The sequence below is a fragment of the Bidens hawaiensis genome, unplaced genomic scaffold (genome assembly GCF_021521415.1).
Source record: "Bidens hawaiensis isolate Kalapana, Puna unplaced genomic scaffold, B.hawaiensis_p1.1 tig00013365_1, whole genome shotgun sequence".
NCBI classification, from domain to species: Eukaryota; Viridiplantae; Streptophyta; class Magnoliopsida; order Asterales; family Asteraceae; genus Bidens; species Bidens hawaiensis.
Window position 1 is genome coordinate 296,398 of NW_027492133.1, and position 15,040 is coordinate 311,437.

Sequence of the window (15,040 nt, forward strand, 5' to 3'; positions counted from 1 at the left end):
TGGTTTTTGTACTAGAGCCATATAGCTCTCTCTTTAATGAGCATTGGAACCAGCTTTCCTTGGAGATGCAGACTCATCACCTCATTGGATCCACCAACCAACTCCTCTCCAATAAATACAGCTGGGGTGCATGGGTTGCACCCTAAGGCTTTCAGTTCTTTCTCTATTTTATGACCGTCTGGGTGTTCATCGAGCTCATAGACAGTTGGGTTTGCACCAAAGCTACATATCAGTGTTTTAATAGTGTGACATATACAACAAGAACTCTTGCTGAATATAACCACTGCTCTATCTTTCACCATTCTTGTCACAGTGGCCATTTTGTTTTCTGTATTGGGTAGCTGTAGGATGCTTTTATGGTATGAGGTTTTGTTTTGAGAAACTTGAATGACCATGGAGGCTATTTATAGATGGACTAGAGGACATAAAGGACGGAAAAGGTGAGCAGTATTTGGTAATTTCCAAGGTTGCCCTTTTACCTTGATCAGAAATGAAATGCACAGGAGATAGATTGCAAAATCAAATGGAATAATATTCTAAAAGTGGTCATTGATATCTTTTAAGATCTTCAATCTTGATAGCTCTTATTTTATAGGGATACCAACTGATTCTTAGTTAAGCTGTTTTCTTCTTTAAGAACCTAAGGAATAGTCCTTGACTCCTACTCAGTGTGCCTAGGCAGATTAATTTAACTTGCTGAAAGTTAAGAAGAATTAGATAAAAGTTAAAAGATATGCTTATAACTGTGATGATTAAATCACGTGGTAGATTGGCATCCTTACAAGTAGAATGAAAAGTTATGAATGTGAATATATTCTTATTGAGTGCTTAGTCAATATATTGTGCTTATCGTTAAGTTATTTCCTATACAAGGAATCAACAAGCTAAAGTAAGAGGGGTCTCATCGTTTTCATTGTTCCGTACCAACATAGCAACATGCAAGCTGCTAGTTTAGCTGTTGACGTTTCACTGATAAATCATGTTTGAGAGGACACTTAATAATTTGATTAGTGATTATAATTTATTGTATTCCTTTCTGCAGGCGCTCTGATTTCTCTAGAAAACTTGAGGTCTATCTTATTCCATCGAACGGCATTATTTTATTCTTACATCTCTACTCTTCCAATCTTTTTCTTTAACTCAGAATCATGGGAATTGGTACAATTTGCCATCTCATGATCCAAGCATAATGTATAAAAACCGTACACCACGGAATTTACCTTTCTTATATTCTTGTAATCTGGCTATAGATTATGCCACATATATTCAGCTGAACAGTCCAAAAAAAAGAAAAAAAAGAAGAAAAGAATGAGTTCAGTTCTGAAATTTGGTATCAATTTGTAGAATTGCCCTTAGATAAAGCCAAGGGACACTTGTCTAGGGGCACCGACTTACTATTCACTTAACTTAGACATCACACCATATATTAAGCATATAACTTCAGTTTCTTACCTTATGCCATTTGTTCGTTGTATGCCACACTTTGCAAGTTATGGAGTTAGTGATCTAGCTACTATTCAAAATGTACTTTTTTTTCTGGCTAATATATGTATTAACTATTTTGTTTGAGTTTTCATAAGAACATTTGGTTTTAACAATAACAGTTTGATCTACATTTCTAATTGAAATTCAGTATTTTTATCAAATAAAGTGAAGGGTATATATAAGGATACAAAAGGGAATGCATAGTCGAGTCCTGGCATCACATATCTTTTTATGCTATTCTAGTGCTGTGGGCTGGTTATTCCCTCACTCTTTCCAGTTACAGAAAAGGACAAAGGATGCCAGCTCAAAGCTTTATATTTTCTTATTAATGTTTTTTCTATTTCTATACGCAAGTTAGATAAGAAAATTCCCTAGGAAAAGTGGCTAGACAGCACACGTAACACATATACCAAAGCACACTTACAAAATCTCAAACATCTTAGTTTTTCTCAAAATCTTGGATCAGAATCAGCAATTAATAGGCATGTTAGTGATGTATTGTTTTTTATGTTTGACTCAATCACTTGGCTTTCTGTCACCAAGTAGTATGCTTGCTTTATGCATTACCTCCGAACATTTTTCTTTCTGTTTTCATATGGTATTCTCCTGCATAAGTTTCAAATATCTTAACATGTAAATCAGCTTTTGCTAGATTAAAGCATTGTTCAAGTTGTCTAATTAAAGACATGGGATGGACTGGAAATGAATTTGTGATCATGTGATTACAAATACTGAGATGAGGCTGGTTCTACATTGACAGGCAGTCCTCCTAAACTGTGCCCGAGGCGACAAGATGGGCAGGTGGGGCGGGGTGAGCAACATGTCAGTTTTTAGTACAAATCGAAATGGACCCCCGGTCTGGTTGGGTTGACTTGCGAACACCTCTTTGTCTTTATTAGTGTAAGGTTTATTACAATTTTAGGAGGCACTTTTGACCATCCCACTTTTAGCTATTTTATTATTAACCCATATTACCTCTAGACTAGATCGTACTCAGTATATCCCACCAATAGCAATGCTATGGTAGGGTCTGAGGAGGGTAAGATGTAGACAGCCTTACCTCTATCCCATAGGGATAGAGAGGCTGCTTCCGGTGAGACCCCCGGCTCGATAGTAGTTTTGCATCAAGCCTTGGACATAAGGCACATAGCACTCAATCATCGGGACACCGGCTGATCGGTGCATGTGCCCTTGTCTTTCGGCTATCAACGCCACCACATGATGCCTGATTAACCTTCCGCCACTTTTAACGTTATTTTCACGAGATTAGTAAAATAACGTCAAAATTAGTGCAATTTTACTTTTGCCCACCCGAGGGCTCACACATATATACATTATATGCGCGCACCGCAAGCAGGCATTACCTCTAGACTAGATATTAGGTGTAATGTAGAATCTTAGTAATCATAGTCGTAGTTTCATTTTAATGTAATTGTATCTCCAACTTTCAGTCTCCTTGTAGCCTGCAAGTTGCTCTTTTTTCATTTTAATCTATTGGCCTACCAAAAAAAAAGTTGATAGAACAAAACTGCAGATAAATGGTTAAAAAAATAGAATTTCAGTTTGAAAGTTGAGTATTTTTATGCTTCCTAACAGTCCTATGTTAGTTGGCTTATCAGCTCAAAGATAGTACAAACCCATATTGCGGCACACTGATGTGGCGTTCATGACATTTTATTATATCGGTAATAAGCAAGTTCTTGCTGATTTGGGTTTTTTTTCTTCTTTTTTTGTATATCTCAAATGGGTCAAAATGGGCTGAACAAGTCAATTAGGTTGAAAGTCTTCCAAAAGTCATTTTTAATGCATACATCCTTCTAAACAATTTTATTCACAGATTTTAATTATTTTAAAAATATATATTGTTTTTCTTTTTATGTTAGGTTATATGAATTAGATAAGGTATTAGCCGAGTATGCAGCCTAATAAGTAAGTGGTCCATAGGGTTTTTTTATCTATGATGTAATATAAACAAGATACATACATACATACAGGACTTAGTACTTCATTTGTGTCTCATATTACATTTTGAATAATTAATAACCGCCACTATTAGAAAATAAAAACAGAAAATAGACTAGAAAGTGCTATTGGGGTGAACAAAATCCAACCGTCCTTTTCGACTAGAACCTATTTCAACCTTACCCATTTTGACCAGTTACCCGACCCACCCATCCGTGGATGTTTAATTACCCATTAAAGTATTATTTAAAAACGCAGTAACAATTTCTCTAAAACACTGCATCTCTGTTGCTTTTCAAAAGTAGGAAATTATAAGTGGAAGTTGGCACATGAATACATTGTCATGGACACAAAAAGAAAAAAGAAAAAGAACACCAAAAGAAAAGATGGCCAAAAAACGACTGCCATCTTTCCTGCTTTAACAACTTCAGGAGCATCAAACTGCTTCTATAGTTGTAATAGGCAGCTCTTAACCCTACACTATAACAACTTAAAAACATATTTTTAAAACTAAACCCATATAGCATTAGCCTGGAGTAACAACGGCACCAACTGACCCTTCAAATGAAGTGCCATTATCTCATTGGCCCCGCTAATCAGCTCCTGCCCTATGAACACAGCTGGCAGACTTGGTTTAAACCCTAATCCTGTGAGTTCCTTCTCTACCTGACTCCCCTTTGGATGCTCATCTAACTCATAAACAGTCGGATTTGCTCCAAAACTGCTTATTAGCGTCTTAATTGTGTGGCACATGCAGCAAGAGTTCTTACTGAATATAACCACTGACCTTTCATTCACCAAAGATGAAACCATAGCCATCTCTTGAAGCTAAAGAAATTAGTGATCAGAAAAATTTCGTAAGAGATCGAAAGTTGAGATTTTGTTGTGACTAAGGTGATCTATTGCTAATGCTATATATAGATAGTAGGTATTGCTTGGTATTGAAAAGGAGAGATTCCCTTTTCACAAAAGATACGATATTATCATTTATCTAGCTTCACAATCTGTTTGATATTACTACCATAGTGTAGTATAACAAGTTGTATGTATCTGCTTATATTGATATGCACAGCAGCATCTTATATGTAAAATCACATATTTAACCTTAATAAAGCCTTTAAGTTCTTTGATGCAGTTATTTATGCAAGGGCAGTACGGTAATTAAAGCTTTTGTTGGTTGTTGTTGCTATTTTTCTTGGTCAACATGGTCTTACGCTAATACTAATACTAATATATATTTACTCTGAACTTTAGCTTGTTAACAAATCACTTCTTTTTATAGTAAATATTACTGAGTCATTTCTATTGTGTTGAGTTGGCTAATCTATAGTGTTGACAGTGAAAAATTCCCTAGATTGACTTTTTAACTCGAGAGTATTTTAATAGATTCTTTTCCACAAGTCTACTTTATTAAAGAATATATCCCCAATTTTCCACCTCTCATCACTCAATACATATAATATGCAACGAACACGACCTCAGATTACTTTATATATTTCTATGATTATATGACTTGCATAGGAAGAGATACCATGTGTCAACTTGTTTACACAAATCATCAGTAGCGTTGTTCTTATCCAGATAAATATCCAAAAGGAACATTTTTTTCTATATAAGAAGCAATGAAACCTCAAAGTCTACCACAACATCTTACATTTGATCTACTATCTTTGAAACTTATATTAGATGGATAGAGTAACCTATTTGGCATCTAAGAAAGCTGCACTTATCTTCACCAAGAGTTCGTGTTGCATGTGCCATAGTATTAAAGCACTATTCTATGAACTTGGTGCAAGTCCTGCAATTCATGAAGTTGATCATGATGCTGACATGGAGCGGGCCCTACAACGCCTAGGTTGTAATCCTGCTATCCCGGCAGTGTTTATGGGTGGCAAATATGTAGGCTCGGCCCGTGATGTCATTTCTCTTCATGTTGATGGATCACTGAAACAAAAGCTTATTGAAGCAAGTGCTATCTGGTTTTAGCTATAGTATGTTCACAAAATAAAAGTATAACTAATTAGCTTTAAGCACAACATCATGTTAGAATAACATGAGTGTAAGTGTACTAAGAGCTGATGTTTTTTTTTGCATGCTCTCTTGACTGTACATAAAGGAGTCAACACTTGTTAATTTTGACTTCCTAGTCTTCAAGATACATAATTGTAAATTATTGCTTTCTTTATGTTATTTTTGTTTTCAATGTTAATATTGTTTTGATGTTTCTATACTTCATGATTAAAAAATGACGCGTCTGACAATCGACTTAGGCTTTGACAGTTGACTTTTTGTCTGCAAGTCTCCCCCTAGTTTTTTTTATTCCACTGGAAATTACACCCTTTAACCGTTGACTTGGGTTAGAATTCCATTTTAACAACTGTAATAAAATCATGTTTATCAAGTCCCTGAACATTAAAAAACTACATATTTAGTCCCTTCGAGTTCTTTGAACACACTCAACTCAAAATACATGAATCTACTCATATTGTGAGCTTCTTATATTGTCGGTCATAGGAAAAAGCTAAATTTAAAATCAGAAATATTCACTTGAAAGAACAATAAGTTTTGACTAGTAATATATAGTATACGATCATTTAAATTAATATTTTCATGGGGAAGTCTAATTATTCATTTGAGCATAAAAATGAGCTTAGCCTCATTCCTACTGAAGAACTTAAACGCAAGCTTAATTATTCAAATCAAAGAAAATAAATTAAGCTTCTTGTGACATTAACTTCAAAGTAAATGGCTGGTGTTGGTTCAACTTTGCTTTGAACTTGTGCTTCAATGGTGGGTCAATTGGGTAGGTAATGCATCAAAAGCTGGTTTGGGCCAAATTGGTAGATTAAAGTATGGTCGGGTCAGTTTGGGCCAATCCACAAACACTTTTATGTTATTTCTTAAAAGTTTCCTATACTATATTAAGGCAAAAATAATAACTTTATAGTTATAATAAGACTGAGGTTTTTATTCCCATTAGACTTATTTGACCCGTTTTCTTTTTAGTCGAAACCTTTAGCTTAACCCACTGACCCGTTAGAGATAAACACAAGTACACAACCCAGATCAACTTATTTATATGTAAATGGATTGTAACTGTCTCATCTAACTACTTGCAATATTGCACACATCTAAATACTGTTGTCCTCATCTCTGAATTCAAGTTAAAATCTCGAAAACCGTCGACTTGGACATGAACGGTCATATTCAAGGCCTCACCACAAATCCTTTGTATCTTATATGCTTTTGCTGGTGAGAGATGCGCTTCTGAATGTTAAAAGCTGCTACAAGAGGTTAGTATCAGCTTTAGAGGTGGCAAGGTGTGTGGGCTTGGTAACGGGTTAAGACAAGTTTGGGTTGAAACGGGCCACTTGGTTTTTTTTATGTATGTGCAGAAACGGGCTTGTCAGTTGAAAACACTTTTGTCCTGAATTTTGGCTTTTCTATAACTAATGCATTAAAAGTGGCCACCATTTTTTCTTTGTGGCCCAATTCACTAACTGAGTAACTGATAAAATTCAAAAAACGGGTCTCTAAGATCCTGGAGGCTTGTATTTCTTGCAAGATTTGCATACATTATAGATGTCAATCACAACCAATTTATTTATCGTTTTATTTAAATATTTGGATTATTCTTATACCATTATTGTTTTTGTAAAGTTTTAATTAATGCATTATTTATTTTTATCAAGTTCAGAAGGGTAAAGCACATGACATGTTTGAACCCGAACCCGCTACTAATCCCGCATGCCCTGCCCTAATACTATTTATGCATATAGACCGGAACTGTTTTTCTTCTGTATTTAGGTCAAATATGAAAAATTAAATACATGGAGTTTTTTATGTTTTCATCGTGCATTTTTTTACTTGACTGAATTTGAATCAAATGAAATTATTATTAGTGGCAAAAGGTATGAATAAAACTCTCACGCGTACAAGATTCACAAGTGGTTACAGAATGTATGCAAGTTGGTGGGCGTGTTATCAAGAATCATAGCCCACCGAAAGCAATCTCATTCTAAATCTTTCAACCATGAGAATATAGTTAAGATGATAAAAGGAATCTCAGAAATTGAACTAACAAGCCTTAGAATCTTAAAGTTTATTTAGTGGACTTTTATGGCTGTTTATTTGGATCCACTGAATGTGCAGGAATCAAACTCATGTTCCATAGCTTGCACACATCGAGCTGTTGGTTAACCAATCAACTCGGGTACGGATCGAAACGGGTAACTTTTTATACGGGTTTAGTTGTTCAATCCGAATATTACCAATATATTTGTTCGTGCCAATAACATTAACCCTAACCCGGGCACAGTTATAATCGTGCAACCAAACCCATTTATCTAACCATGTCAAATGGGTTGACGGGTGATAATCAAGTCACAAACTTTCTAATCAGGTTGGTGGGTTGAAAAAATGGGCAGGTCGATGTGCTTAATTAAGCGTGTTTTACAGGTCCACTGGGTATGATTGATTGAAACAGGTCCAACCTGAATGCAAAGCACTTAATTAAACTGGTGAACCTGGCCCGTTTGTTAAATGGGTTTGATATAACAACCCAAAACCTGATATTTTTGTGTTGTGGCGGAAATTGCTACCCCAAGGATGATCACGAAAATTATACTCTGGCATAATCAAATGTTTAAGATGTTTTAAGATATAATAATTTAGGAGGCGTTGTGCGTTAAAAATAAATTTGGGTGACTTTCAACCTTTGGAGATAAAACATCACCTGAACTAACCTATTCGTCATTAAACGGAATCAAAATTTCCACCTTATATTTCAATAAAAAGTGGTTATTTTTGGTGCATGTCAATTATAACTTAGAACACTTATGTCCAAAATTCTCATTTTTAATAAATAATTAGCGTGCCAAATATTCTACAATAATAATATAAATTTGACCCATTTTCTTCATTTTGTCGGATTCACCCGTTAAGCTTAACCTGAATCGACCCATTATAATGTTTTTAAGATGGAGGTTAGTACTTGTTCCTTGGTGTGTGGAAAGGAAAAGGTAGCCATATATAATTGTACCTTTAGTAGCTTTCAAGCATCTATATAAAAAGCATCTCGTTTGGATGTTCTTGTAACGAGAAAACAATTTTATATAAATAGAAGTAGCCCGAGAAACCCCTATGCAAGCCAAATCTCATATCTCCCTCCTCAAAACCCTCCTCCAAAACTCCCCTTTGATTTTAATCCAATTCGTTGGTGGCACGTGACATTGTTTAAGGTAATTTCATAAGATGGACAAGATACAAACATTGACATCAGAGAACGGAATTGTCGTGTTTAGCAAGAGCACATGTTGCTTATGCTATGCTGTGACCATTCTGTTCCATGAACTAGGGGTTGAGCCCCTGGTTCATGAGCTCGACCATGATCCAGACGGTTGGGAGATTGAGAAGGCCCTTGTGAACCGGGGCTGCAACTCTCCCCCTGTGCCAGCTGTGTTCATAGGGGGTAACCTTGTGGGGTCCACCAACGAGGTGATGTCACTCCACCTTCGTGGTGCTCTCATCCCGCTCCTCAGGCCATATCAGACGCTCGCTTAGAACGTGTACTAGCAATCTGAAGGAATAAGTTCGGGTCAAGACCATGACTAGTTTGCTTAGGTTTTATTTAGATTAAATTTAGGATAATATCATTAGTGGCTTTTAGGTTGTGACTTTAGTTGTTTTTATCCGTTTTCACAAGTGTTGATGACGACACGTTTATCCTTCGTATGAATCTGATTCTTGCTTATATTATCTAGTGCCCTTAATCTTTCTATTTAATAACAAAAGAAAGTTAAAAGACCATTAAAGAATGCGTGATCTCACACATGTTTTGATCCGTTCACATGTGAACAAAGTTAATCAAACGTAATTAAGTTAATGCGTTATATTGATGTTTCCACGGTTCTCAACCTTTTGTGGAATCAATCTGAACCTTACCCTATATATAAGTTGTAAACGGGCTTACGGGTTGTAATCAAATTGTAAATAGGTTGGTGGGCTGACCTTATATAATATATTTTTTTTGTATTTTTAAGTCATGTTTATTAAACGAGTTAGACATGACAACCCAAAGAACAAAGCAGACATGTTTATCATATCGATAATCAGTTTTACGTAAGCTACTCTCAAACTGATCAGTAATCAGATTGCCACCCTCCCAAGTCCCAACACTCAAAAAAGTGATATATCGAATATATCAAACCTCTAAGATTCATACTTGTGTTTGAAAAAGGTCTTAAAAAAGATATATTCTCTCCTTTTACATAAAGAAAAGAATTCAATGCCTCAAGCTTTCATTTTCATTCACTCTTTTCTAATAACTTCCTTTTGCATAATGTCCCCACAAGACGATTGCCTGGAATGTCGACCTGATCGCACTTAGCTTCTTAAGCAAACTTGCTTCTATTTTATCCGCATATAAATTTTCACGCTTGGAATACAGATATCGATAGTGGCAGTGAACACTAGATTGTAAACGAGTCGAGCCGAACCGAGCCAAGCTGTGATAGGCTCGGGCTCGACTCATTTTTCTTAACGGGCTGAGATTTGAGCTTGAGCTTGGGAGCCAACTCATGGCTAGTTGAGCCATCCTGTTTTTAAAATTTTACAAATTTTAACTTGGTATTTTTTATGCGTATTGATATGTATAAAAACATAAAATAATACATAATGCAGAATTTATAAACTACAAAATTCTAAGAATTTTGAATTTGATAAGTTCTGCATTGTGTGTATTTTAATTTTTTTTATATGACGTGTAAAAAAATACAAATTTTAAAAAGTAATTTAGATGGCTCGACGGCTTTTGATAAAACTACTTAAATTTATATAAATTAAATTTTGGATTTTATTTTAAACGAGTGAGCTTGGCTTTGGTTGGATCTTTTGCAAACTGAGTCGATTTCGAACGAGCCCCGAGTTTTTTGAACAACCCTAGTGATAATCATATAATTTGTTAATCTTTATTTAATAATTATATAATTTTAATAAAACTATATTAATTAATGTAAACTTTTATTTGCTTGTTAAAAGCAAAAACATAGCAAATGAGTTGAAATTATATTCTTCTTGTTGCAGGGTTTTGATACACTCAAAGGCCAGTTTTTATGCTCTTTTCGAAAAGTAAGAAACCAAATTGATATAAAGGCATATACTCGAAGATTTGCAGTTTGATTCTTATAGGAGTAGCAGCAAAAGAAAGGTGGTGATGGTGGAATCCAAGAATGGTGAATATGTTTCCCATCAATCTTACTCGAAAAGTTCTTATGGAATCTTGAAAACGGCTATTTGAGCGGTTAAGAATTTATGAAGTTGTCGCATTCCACGTCTCGCCAGTTATTTTGCTTCGGGCTAGTTGGATATAATATGTTTATGTTGTGTAAGTTTTGTAGTTTGGAAAAGTTTGGATGTATATCTTTCTAAATCGTGTAAGGATTAGTGTTATATTGAAATATTGAAAATAGAGTACCATAACTAGAACAAAGAGTCCGGTGTTTTCATGATTGGACCGGACAACCAATTGTCGAATTATTGATTGACCGGTCGGGCCTGATTTAAAAACCACATGATACAGTTGACAAATTGTAACACATTGTAAGTAAATTACAACTAAAATTGCAAACTAAAACAAGAATCATAAGGATCAAAACATAATTGCAGAAAAAAAAAATATTAAGGTTTTAATTATTTAAAAAGGCTTTTAAAAAATTTGAAAGTATAAAAATATAGTAAATGTTAATAGCATACATATAAATAATTGAATGGATAGAATAAAATACCGATGATCTATTGGCTTACAAGTAATTGTATAAAATAAATATTTAATATGTTGAATTTAATCAATGATATTGTTGTAGTGGTATGCCGCTTGTTTTAATACCCATGATTTTTTGGTTTAGTGATATGCCTCTTGTCACTAATAAATTTGGTAGTGAGTTGAAATCTTTGCAAGTGTAAGGTAAGCTATAATTAAGGACAAATCGTTACCTACAATTTTGAAGAATGACATGCCGAATCAACTGACTGTTTTACCATTTGGTTTTGTTAAGTTATTTTTGAACACATTTACTATAAACCAAGATCCAAATTTAAAAACTTGTTATAATTATACCACTAATTATAACAAGATTAATTTTGTAATCTTTAACTTTGAAGAAATGATAAAGAAAGAAGAGAAAGCAGATAGCTGAAGAGGTATGTACCCGCCTCAACACCGAGCAAGGCGGGTCAACCCACAAGATATAGACAAGAGGCTTGAAATCAAGACATTAAGAAGTCACAAAGCCAAAACCTATGCGCATGGCGCATATCACATATGCTCATGCATCACATGCTCAGGCATCATATGCCCAGGCACCACACATGCTCAGGCATCATATGCCCAGGCACCACACATGCTCAGGCATCATATGCCCAGGGCACACATATGCTCGCGCATCACATATGCTCACGCATATCACATCAGCGCGCGGCGCATATCACATGGCGGGTCAACCACATCTGCGCATGAAACATCTGCGCGTGAGAATAAAGAGAAGACCTCGCGCATCCTCATGATTGACGCATATCACACATGCACATAATCAACCTCGTCCTTATCCAAATCAGGATTAGGGCAACCTTGATTGTGCACGTCAGACAACCTTCCAGAAGGTATCTTTTTAAGGAATAAGAATATGCTGATGTTGACAGCTGCCAAATGAAAGGTGGACAACTCAGCATAACCCATGTGCTACCACGTGATTATAACCAATGAGAAAGCACCAGGTGTCCCAGAGGACACGTGACGCAGAGCAATTGGAGGAGGCCAACAAGGCTGAGCCCAATCAGTGGAAACCCTAGCACTATAAATACAGCATCAACTCCACAAGGAGGGACACTCATTCATTCACATTCAATCATATTCAATTACATTCAATCAGACAGTTACATCCAGTAACACAATCACACAGAGTATTCAGCTATTAAGCAATACTCTCCAGAATTCCTTACTCTCACATATTATTATCTTCTCCCACAAATACTTATTCTCACACCGGAGGGTTACCCCAAAGAGGACCCCTCTGTCCCTTTCTGAGGGGTAAGTTTACGGTGCTGTTCATTTTGTAGGTGGAAGAACACAGATCCAAGAAAAAACATCGGTGAAATAGCATAATCACACCCGAGGAAAGTAGATCGTCTACTAGTGAGTCGATCCACGTTTCTTCATTGGCGCCATCCACTGTTACAACGGCAATCAGATCTCATCAGATCTATATATAAAAAAAAAATCACCATGGTTTCTGGCGTTCATAACGTTGATCAAGTTCTGGAGGATATTGAACGTGAGGATGTTAATGAGGGGCAGCAGTTTCTGAGGGGGCCGCGTGATTCTACGCGCACCACCAGTAACCGTCCCTTCATCACAACTCCTCACGGCCAGACTGAAACTCCTCCAGACGATCTCACGTTACAAAATCTTGCCGGCGCGAAACAAAAAGGACCAATGGGTCCAGAAGATGAAACAAATGATCCTAAAGAATGGCTCATAAACGAGCAGCGGCGTCTAATGGACAAGTACAATGAGATGGTCAAACAGAAAAAGCTAGCCGACTTAACACAAAGGCAAGCGTTTGATAAGCAAACTGTTCATGGAACAAAAAGGCCGCGCGCGCCGGAAGAAGGACATTCTGTTCACACTGCACACACTGAGTTCAGTGATGAAGAAGTGCACAGCATGAGGAAGACGCGAGATACTCATGCAGGAGGCTCACAGCTCCGCGCGCCTGTGAACATGGCGCCTGGAGCCAGAGCCGATCAAGATCTGCACATACCGTACAGCCCACCAGTTAGAGGGCAAGTGGACGTAACCACACCGTACAGACCAACCATCTTGGTGAAACATTCAAAGTTCACTGAGCGCATCGCTAAGGCTCCCATCCAGCACAAAACCAAGATGCCAAGTGGTTTGGGCAAATATAACGGCACAACAGATCCAGACGATTTCTTGCAAGGTTTTTACAACACGGGAAACCTAGAGAGCTGGACGATGCCAACATGGTGTCACATGTTTGCTCGCTGCCTCACGGGCGCGGCGCGTGTCTGGTTCGAGAGCTTGCCGACCGGGCAAATTGATGGGTTCGAGGAACTATTGGAAAAGTTCCAAGCCCACTTCGTACAGCAGCGCAGACACACGCGCGACCCTGATGACATCATGCACTGCGTGCGCAGGAATGATGAAACGATTGAAGACTACATCACTCGTTTCAATCAGGAGTCTCTGGCAATCGGAGGTATAACTGAGCAACTCATGCGCGTGGCCTTTATACAAGGCGCGCGCAGTGATCAACTCCGCCGAGCTCTCGTAAGCAGAGATGGCATGCCCACCACGTGGGCCAAGTTAATGGAAGCATCGCGAGTTTTCGCGAGAAATGAAAAACAAATTGCCCAAGATAGGGCAAGAGAAAGAGCGCATCAAGCTGAGTCACCGCGCAGCAAAGAAAAAAGGGGCAAACAGAACTCTGTATGGTCCAGGTTGCAACCAACCAGTTTTTCTTCCACAGAAAAGCAGGCGCAACCAAGCCCACCCCAGCCCCAAAAAGACGTTCGTAATCGCGGGGAGGGTGACAAGAGGGAGGGCGGCAGAGATCCTAGCAGACCTCTGCCAAGAATATGGACTCCCCTCACTAAAACGCCTTCACAGGTGTTAAGCACTGAGAATGTCCAATTCAAAAGCCCCAAGCCACTACACTACAAGGGACCATCAGACAGTGGCAAGTACTGTGAATTTCACAAGTCCACAGGGCACAACACTGATGCATGCCACCACTTGAAGGATGCAATTGAAAAGGACGTGAAATCAGGCAAGCTGGCTCACCTGGTGAAAAACTCAAGACCAGAAAATGAACAATCAGAAGCCTCAGCCAGCAAAAAGTACAAAAGAATCTGTGTAGCCGAGGGAGGAAGGCAAGGGCAAACATCAAGGAAACGAAGCGCGCAAATCCAAGGAGATTGGCGCGAGCAACAAGTAATCTTCCCAAGAATCATGGGAGGCCCTTCAATTAGCAGTCCTCTGGTCATCACTACACACATTGCTCATTACGAAGTGTCAAAAGTCCTGGTGGACACTGGCAGCGAGTCAGACATCATGTATGAGCAATGTTTCAGGAAACTGGATCCGGCAGACCAAGCAAGGCTTGAAATTGTGAATGCACCAATCTCTGGTGTTTCAAATGAAATCATTCATCCCCTAGGTCAAATTCAATTCTAGCTAACTATGGGGGATGAGAAACACAAGCGAGCCGAAGTTGTTAACTTCTTGGTCTTGCCCACCACTTCTTGCCACAATATGATCTTGGGTAGGGGAACGATTGCCCAATTCAACGCCATACCGTCGCCAGCGCACGGCGCGTTGGGGTTCCCAACACCAACAGGTGTAACTTTTGTATACCGAGATCATTTGTGCGCAGTGACAAGTACTCCGCGGGAGGGGAGAATGAAAATTCCAATGGCAGAAAACGCGCCAGAAGAATGGATTCTCAACCCGAAATTCCCGGAGCAAAAAATCACAATTGGCGCTACGATATCAGACGACACGAGGTTGAGAATG

At 37.8% G+C, this 15,040-nt stretch overlaps 4 pseudogenes; 2 read left to right on the forward strand and 2 right to left on the reverse strand.

Moving 5' to 3' along the window:
* Positions 1-342, reverse strand: LOC143543930 (monothiol glutaredoxin-S2 pseudogene; annotated as a pseudogene).
* A 3,615-nt stretch (positions 343-3,957) lies between these two features.
* LOC143543931 (monothiol glutaredoxin-S2 pseudogene) lies at positions 3,958-4,283 on the reverse strand (annotated as a pseudogene).
* Positions 4,284-4,829: 546 nt separating this feature from the next.
* Positions 4,830-5,687, forward strand: LOC143543932 (glutaredoxin-C11 pseudogene; annotated as a pseudogene).
* Positions 5,688-8,571: 2,884 nt separating this feature from the next.
* LOC143543933 (glutaredoxin-C13 pseudogene) lies at positions 8,572-9,069 on the forward strand (annotated as a pseudogene).
* The last annotated feature ends 5,971 nt before the right edge of the window (positions 9,070-15,040 follow it).